This window comes from Lolium rigidum, chromosome 2, assembly GCF_022539505.1.
Source record: "Lolium rigidum isolate FL_2022 chromosome 2, APGP_CSIRO_Lrig_0.1, whole genome shotgun sequence".
NCBI lineage: Eukaryota > Viridiplantae > Streptophyta > Magnoliopsida > Poales > Poaceae > Lolium > Lolium rigidum.
Window position 1 is genome coordinate 108,687,711 of NC_061509.1, and position 9,346 is coordinate 108,697,056.

The window sequence follows — 9,346 nt, forward strand, 5'->3', positions numbered from 1 at the left end:
CCGCTATGAGATTTTGAATTTCGCTAAGGTCCAAGTATAATGATAAAAAATTGTGAGACCGTACTAGTACCTCTGTTCAAGGCCGACTGTAAAATCAAATCATCATTAAGTTGAACATCGGTTACTACCATGATCATCATCGGACACAGATTCGGTGACATGCACCTGAAATTGGTGCATCCGTTGCAAAGTATAATGCTAAAATTTTGAGTGACCGTACTAGTACTTATGTTCAAGCCCGAGTGCAACATCAAATCATCATCACGTTGAAAATTTGTTACCATGATCATGATCTATCTCTAAATTTGGCGCATCCGCTAAATCTGGCAAAGTATAATGATAAAGAAATCGTGAGACAGTAGTAGTACTTCTGTTCAAGGTCGAGTTGTAACGCCCCACTTTTGCAACCTTGATTAGTTGTCCTTATTTCAAAAATCAGGGGGAACAAAAACTTTTTCTATAGACTTATTAAGATGAATTGCCTTGATCTGTTTGTTATGATGAATTGCCTTGATCTGTTGGTAGAAGAATTGTCTTGTTTTGTTTGTTGAGTTTTGTCTTAAGCTACCTCAAAGAATTTTTGAACCTAATTGAGTGATTCCACTTCTGTAGGATTACTGAATGTTTTCTTAATCATCTCAAACAAGTTTCAAACCTTTATCTGTTCTGCAACTCCATAGTTAAAGCAAATGGTGAAAACATGCAGTAAATTTGTAAATCCATTTGTGAGAGTTTTAGAAATAATTTGAACCCAAATCCAATTGTGCGTGAATCTCTGTTTAAATATCTTTCAAATGCCAGTGGCCTCATATTTTTAGGATTTTTCTACGATTTATGGCTTACAGATCTTGTTTTCTGTACAGTCAGATTCATAGAAATTCCTAAAATTGTAGGTTTAATATTTTGGGGTGATTCCAATTGGGTTAGTCTTGTATTAGTACTGCCCATCTAGGAAAAATATTATTAGTCTCTGTTCAAACATATTTGTTGCTGTTAGTAATGTATATGTGTGACATGCATTGTTGAAGCAAAACTTTTCGGTTTATTTAAAACCCTTGACCAACTCTTTTTATTAGAAATGGGCAACCTTTGTTTTATTCTTGCAAAACAAAACCTCTGCAATTTAACATTATCTCTTTTGTTTTGCTTAAGTTTTCAAATGGTGGGGCATATCATTTGCTTCCTATTCTTGTGCGGTGTTATGTAAGCTTTATAAAATAGGGAGAATGATTGCCCGCTTTTCTAAAAATGTTTGAAAATGTATTGTGAATGTTTGTGATGCCAAACTAATGCACTTGTCCTCCTTTTTATGTTATCTACCAGGGGATACTTAGTTTGTGCCATGGTGATAGCTAGAGAGGCAATTGCTAAGTCGTGGCACTCTCATACCTCTACTAGGTAAATAAATGGGGTTTTCTAAATTAAAACTCTTAAAATTGTTTTGTGGTATCTATAAGTATTTTGTAGGTTATCCCTTATTAAGGTGGTTAGCTACTGATTGTTGATTGTTGTATGTTTGTTATGTTGGTGCAATGTGATTGATTGTGTTCCTTTTATATTTTCCGGCGATAGATGCGAACAATTCCGGAGAAGAAGAAGAAGTGGAATCGGACGAGGATTTTATTTATATTGTTGGGATTCTTATATTGATGGAGTTGAAGAAGTACAGGGACAAATAAGCCAAGGCAAGCCATCTTTTGATCTCTGATTTGGTGTCTAGTTGGATGTCATTTGTTGATGTCCAAAGCACCTTGAATTCTATGTGTGTTATTCTCTCTATTTATGTCATCTATGTGTTTTCCAAGTGGGGTACTCCCTAGTGGTGATACTCCACCTTTGTCATGTGATTATGGGATCAATGGCATCATGGCCGTGCTATTCCCCTTGGTTATCATGTATGCCCAACTTGAGCATGCATCATCTCAAGAAAATAACTTACATCACACCCACCCCCTTTGTAGTATAGAGGTATCAATGTCATGATCTTGGTGTATTCTCAACTTGAGAGGAGTATGCCGTGTACCATATTGGGGAGTATGTTGGATAGTGATACTCCACTATCTAAGTTGTATATTTAGCACCACAAATCTGAAAGTATAATCCTCCTTGTGTTGTCATAATACATGCTTACCTTAAAGCAAGTATGATCCACTCCATTACCCTTTTGTTTACACCATCTATGGCGTGATGACTCTCATCTCGGCCATAGTGCAATTCTAGTTCAACTCATGAAACTATAGGTTGGGAACCCCTCAAGGCTTACCTTGTTGTAAATGTTTTATGAAAACCTTGGGTGAGTTAACCCAAGCGTATGGTTTAAGAAAGCAAAGGATCTTGGTAAAGATGTTCGGAAAAGTGGTGTATGGCTGTTTGTTGAACAACCAAGGTGTTGTGGGAAAAATGGTTTTAAAAAGGAGCACTCGCGTATAAGTGTACACCAGCCCAACTTTTATCGCGCAACCACTCTACCCTGGTGTGGGACGGGGCTTAGCCCGTAGTTTGTTGAAGCTGGCAGGAGCACCCTTCACAACTTTCTAGGGAGGGTCATGACGACCTCCGACGCCGGGTTGCGCTCCGGAGGAGGCAATACACCGTCTTAACCGATAGCCGGACGATTACCGAGGGTCTTCTCGTCATGGCGCCGGAGATACGCTCAAAAGGAGGTATGCTGCCGGGGTGCCGGGAAGGGGTAAGCCCGCAGGGAAGGACTCGTGCCGGTGGAGATGGGCGAAAGGTTATGTCCGGGTATCCGTCGTGGCATATGTTGTTATGCGGGGATGATGCCCACACGATAGGTATCCGGATAGTTGTGGGGAAAGTGTGCAAACTCTGCAGAGTCAAATCTATTCGAATAGCCGCGTCCGCGGTCATGGACGGGTTGCAAAGGTCTACCTTAACCGGGGCTTGCGTTTTGTTTTGGCAAAAGCTTTGCAAAGGAAATGTTGTGTTTATATGTACCGGAAAGGTACGGAAAATGGGCGTGTGTCGACCATATGGAGATGGTCGTGGGAAAAATTGAGACCAAGTGGGGAACTCTTTCCTAGTGTTTCATGTAGAGGAACTCTTCTTTAACAAAGATGTAGAGATGTCATAGGACTTCCCTAGTATCCCCATCACCTGAGATGGCGGTATGCTAACTCTTCTTCAATAAATATATAGATATGCCATAGCTATCTTTTGAAGTATCTTCTTCAATAAAGATATAGAGGTGTCATAGTACCACTTTAGTGTCTGCATCAATTGCGATGTCGGGATGCTATATCCACAAGAGAAACTGATTCTCTTTCACATGCTATATCCACAAGAGAAACTATTCTTCCTCTCTTGTCTTCTCTAGTTAGAATTGTTATCACCTTCTTGATGGTTTGCGAGTACAATTCCAAATGTACTCACGGCTTTGTCCCTGGCTATTTACTTGGCCAGACTTGGAGGAACACGATGGATGAAGAAGGAGTTGGCGACGTCTATGCGAGCTAGGAACGTCTTCCCGCTCGGTTGCTCGTAGGGTTATGGCAGATGACTTGGGTACTGCGCTGCTGAAGTGATGATGCTACTCGATGTTTAGTTAGGCCCTTCGAGGCTATTATGTAATTATCGGTCATGTGACCATGTTGTAATTTTCTTATTCCGCTTTGTAATGGATGGTGTAATTTGATATCAGTTCGGTTATGTGTTCACGACGCACTGATCATGGGATCGTGAACTGTATACATAACAGGGAATTTCGGACAGCTAGTCCGGGGTCCCCACAGAGCTGGTATCAGAGCTATCCTGACTGTAGGAGACCTTAGTTAGCATGGACGTTAGTTAGGAAAGAAGTATTTGGGAAAAACTATTTACGAAACAAATTCTTTCTTTAGTAGGAAGCATAGCTTCTACTCCTCTTATTTCTTCAAAGCTTCTAAATTCTTATCTCTCCGCTTTATAAAAAGGTTTGAAAATTCTTGCTCTATTGTCTCATCCACTTCAAACCTACATATTGGACGATGTCCCCGACTCAGACCGAAGACTCGAAGTCGAAGATGGATCAACCTTTTATGAAGTCTCACGTATCTCCAACAGCAGCTATTGAAGGTTGGATGCCGACTTAGTCGTGCTCATGTAGGGATGATAAGATCATGCCTTTGGTTGTCACCAGAGTCTGTCAAGGATCTGACCTTGATCCTCCGTGGACATGCACTTTCTGCAGTCGTCTGAGATCAAGTCCTCAGTTCTTGACTAGTAATTTTTAGGCCAGCCACCGGAAGTTGCAACATTGGGAGTACCTCGACATCTACCCCTCTGAAGACCTCATGTCCCCGGGATGTTGAGACTAGAAGTTCTACGCAAATCTCGCCTTCACCTCGACATCGACAACTCAACACCCGGCCACCTCACCATCAACTGCTTCGAGAATCCTTGTTGAAGATGATGCCAATACGCTGAAGACGGCAACATATGTGACCGGCCCCCAAACCTATAGGATGGATAGGACAAACTCAATCGCTTTGATTGAGCTACCCCCGCGCATTAGGAATTTCTGGGTACTTAGAGTACCATGTCTGGTTTGATGATTGCTTGTGGTTCCCTAGTGTGCTGCCTTGAGTGATTGTGTCTGTTTGCTGTGTGCATGTATGTCTTGCTATTTAAACGTTCCCGCCCTTTTTAATTGTTTGAAATTTGTGAAACATAAATTAAAAATGGAAATCTGCCAGTGTACTGTTTTGCTAATAAAAATAGTTTGGTAGCTCCGATTGATGTGATTCCAATTGCACTAGAACCAGTATGAAATTATCTTTCAGACACCACTGACCTTGTATTTTTAGGATTTTTGTGCGATTTTTAATAAATAAAACTTGATCACTGTTTCTGGTTAGTATTTTGAGTCTCAAAAATTGAAAAATAAATATTTTTGAATGATTCCAATTGTGTTGATCTTGTTTTGTTTCTGTGCATCTAGGAAAAATACCAGTAGCCCCTGTTAGTGGTATTTTGTCTCTGGTTATGATTGTATGGGTGTCGCATGCCATGATAAGATTAAAGTTTGCCTCGCCGGTGTATTGTTAACTGCTAGTTAGTTGGGTAGATTAACGAAAGACTCTAACTCTAAACCCGTTAGCAGTTGTTTTTCAACCATCGTGGAAACTAACTCAGACCCCTACCTACGCCGACTACTTTCAAGGTCATCTGAAGCATCTCCACTTCATCAAGAAAGCAGAAGCCCCTACCTTCAAGAGTGACTGCACCTCTACCAGAAGACTTACTAACTTGGTCTAACCTTGGTATATAATCGCGCTAACCTAGAGGATATCTTTTTTGAAAACCACCCCCCCTAACACACCGTCTAACCAGATGAGAGAACATTAGCGTCAAAGACAAGCTACATCACATGGTTCATCTGGTCCTCGTCAAGTGAAGCTCATGAAGATACCTCAAGACTCAAGATTAGGTGTAATTTACCCGCTCACTTCTTAACTGGTCAACACCGACACTCAAGCTGAAGATTGTCTCCGACGACCTTGTTGCTGCTTCATATGGACAACAACCCGACGTTTCATCAACTTACTAACTTACCGCGCGTCCCATATGGTTGAGTTAACACCGTGAATGCCTCTTGAAGTGGTGGTCTGCACGTCGCCCCCGAAGATTCTTCAGCTGAACAAGGAAGACCGATGACCTCTTCAGAAGCCCGATAGAACCACAAGGCAGAAGCTCAGAGTTTTTCCGAAAGCCCGATGAAAAATCTTAAGGGTGGAAGAATTCGTCTTCCACTAAAATCAAGCTAACTCTAAAAAGTTTTCAGCCCTGTTCAAGCACCGTTGGGTGCACTAACCCTCCCACAGTCTTGAACCTCCGCTAGGACCGTGAAGAAACTACAGATCCAACACCTGCATGGAGTAGTCAACCTCTTCATGAAGCTCGCCATTGGCAGGAATCCATCATGTCTGCTAGAAGATGAAGCAACGACCTTCTCTACAATGGTGCATCTACAGAAGGATGGAGTCTAACTTTCATTAAGCATTACAACCCCTCTAGTTCCACGCTCAGTAATCTCGGGACGAGATTATTTTAAGGGTGGAAGAATCTGTAACGCCCCACTTTTGCAACCTTGATTAGTTGTCCTTATTTCAAAAATCAGGGGGAACAAAAACTTTTTCTATAGACTTATTAAGATGAATTGCCTTGATCTGTTTGTTATGATGAATTGCCTTGATCTGTTGGTAGAAGAATTGTCTTGTTTTGTTTGTTGAGTTTTGTCTTGAGCTACCTCAAAGAACAACACTCCTAGTGGCAAAATGAACAACTCACCTAATAAAACACATGTGTGACTTAGGAAATGTTGTTTTCCTTCTTACTACATCAAACCTCTCTCCTGATGACAACATGAGTGTGCCATCTTGATTTTTCTCTTTGTGGTACAAGATAGCTCAATCATCCTTAATTCAAAACTTGGTACCATCTACCCCTTGCTACATCCCTCTCTTATACCCACTCATCCTTGTTGGTTTTGAGGCCATGTCGACCATCTGTGTTGACAGGCTTAAAATGTCTAGACTTTGGCAATTGATCTCTAAGCACTCACGACTGTTTTTGGTAACCTCAATGCATGGATCTCATCTATGCAACACCCTCTTCAAACTCCACTTCCTGCATGTCTCAGTCAATCCTTGCAACTCATATATTCAACTTGATCTGGTATCCTATCCCATGTTCCAGCACCAGATCACTTCTTCCTATTTTACCTCTTGTTTTTGTTATCATTCAAATTTAATCTTTACAAAACCAAGAGTGGGACTGATGGGTACATTATGTAGCCACCACCTACCCTTGAGAACACTCCTCTTCAAATGTGTTTCCTTTCTCAAAACCCCTTTGTTTTCCTTCTCTGGTTTTGGGTCACAAAACTACTTCTAGTTTTATTAAAGCTTCTCAAAATACTTCTTCAAAGAAAACAGGGAACTGAAATGGGTTTTGTTTTTCATCCCATCCCTACCAAGTACTGATTTCTAAAACATTACTTTCTATTTTGTTTTCTTCTTAACAAAAGGCTTGTTTATGGTACTTATACCATTTCTTGTTTTCCTCTTGTTTATTTTAAGTTTGAGAAAAACTCTACTTTACTTGAGATAGTAAGTAGAATATTTTGAACCCCTAAGTTCCAACTATTTTTTCTCAACATTTTCAAGTTCCATTCCACTTGAGTTCATTCCCAATTGTCCCTAGGCAATTGAGGTGTTTCAAATACTTTTCAAATGAATCCTTTTTCATATGGCAACACTTGCACATCTTATACACACCTCTGATCTACCACATTCTATTCCTCCATCATCCAATTCTTGATCAAATGGGTGATCATTTGATACTTTCAAATCACTCCCTAATTGACCTCTTATTTTGATAGCAACTTATATTTCATCATACATACCTCACTCCTCCATTTCTTTCTATCATTACCTTGACCTCATGAATTGGTGATTCATGTCACCATATTCATCCTTGTGAGTATATGAATACTTCACTCACCATCTCTCTTAATCTTGATCTATCATTGTCTAAATCACTATCTCCACCATCATCCCTGGGCCAAATTGATAATTTGATTAAGTTGCTTTATTCTTGAACACTGGCACCTATTTTTATCATCTCTCTTCCTAATTTAAGCACCTCATCTAAACCACCATCTTGGCAAAGAATCATGTGGCACCATCTTGATCAACATGCATGGTGAAAGTTTCCTTTGATGACTCATTTTTGCATGACACAAAAGTGGGCGCCGGCCATGTCCATGCAATATGTGCATGCATGTGTGTCCAACTCCCTTCTCTCTCTTCTACACTCCACCTTGGGAAGCCTCTCCTCCTTTGTCCCTTCCCAATGCCACAAATAATTTCAGCATTGAGTCAAATATCTCTTCCCCAAGCCAGCCACCCACCTCCACCAATCAATGAGAGGGCTGCCACCACTCTCTCCCTCTATAAAAACCTTTGGCCGGCCACTTCCTCCTCCTTTGCCTCATTTCTTTTCACTCCCCACTTATTTCTCCACTCCCACACACTCTCCTCCTCCTCTCTCCCACGAGCTGCTGCTGCCCCTTGCTCCCATGGCCGGCCATGGCCATGAAAATCCACCAAGATGAAGCTCTCCTCCTCCCTCAAGCTTCCCCTCACCATGAGAGCTTCCCTCTCACTCTCTTCTCCCCTAATCTTTGATGAATCCAGCCCTATTTCTCCTTTCTCCTCTCACAAGATTGGATCTTGATGCAGGTGCATGTTGGTCCAAGCATGGAGAAGGTTGAGCTATCCTCAGATCTGAAGTTCTTGAGCAAAGTTCGTCCAAAACCTTGCAGTAATTTCTGTAATTTTGCTGTTTCAGATTCTGGTACGAACTTGTAAAATCCACCAAATCTCGTGTGCAGATCCGAATCGAGTGATTCAAAGTTCCACAGATAGATACGGAAAAGATCTACAACTTGGCGTTGGTCTCATCCTCAAATCCGTTACGGATTGACCGTGGTAAATAAAGTTCTGTAAACATGCAGAATCACTGTTTGTTAGATTTATCCCGTTTTACAAAACCTTTTTGAGCAAACTCAACTGTGGGTGAAAGACCTCTTCAGTATCTTCATTTTGGCGGTGGTTTCACTTCGATTGACCTCCTGAAACTGAAATGGTTCACAGATCAAGATCTGGTCAGATCTGACTTTGTCGAATTAAACCAGGAGCTTGGAGAAGAATTTTTGAATGAAACCAACTGGGTAAGAACCACCTATTCAATACCTTTCAGATGCAGAAGACCTCATATTTTTATGATTTGTGTATGATTTTTGATGAATTAAACTTGTTCTGTATGTTCTGCAGACATGGCTGTTAGCTTTTAATTCATCAAAAATCCATTTTTGAACCTAATTGAGTGATTCCACTTCTGTAGGATTACTGAATGTTTTCTTAATCATCTCAAACAAGTTTCAAACCTTTATCTGTTCTGCAACTCCATAGTTAAAGCAAATGGTGAAAACATGCAGTAAATTTGTAAATCCATTTGTGAGAGTTTCAGAAATAATTTGAACCCAAATCCAATTGTGTGTGAATCTCTGTTTAAATATCTTTCAAATGCCAGTGGCCTCATATTTTTAGGATTTTTCTACGATTTATGGCTTACAGATCTTGTTTTCTGTACAGTCAGATTCATAGAAATTCCTAAAATTGTAGGTTTAATATTTTGGGGTGATTCCAATTGGGTTAGTCTTGTATTAGTACTGCCCATCTAGGAAAAATATTATTAGTCTCTGTTCAAACATATTTGTTGCTGTTAGTAATGTATATGTGTGACATGCATTGTTGAAGCAAAACTTTTCGGTTTATTTAAA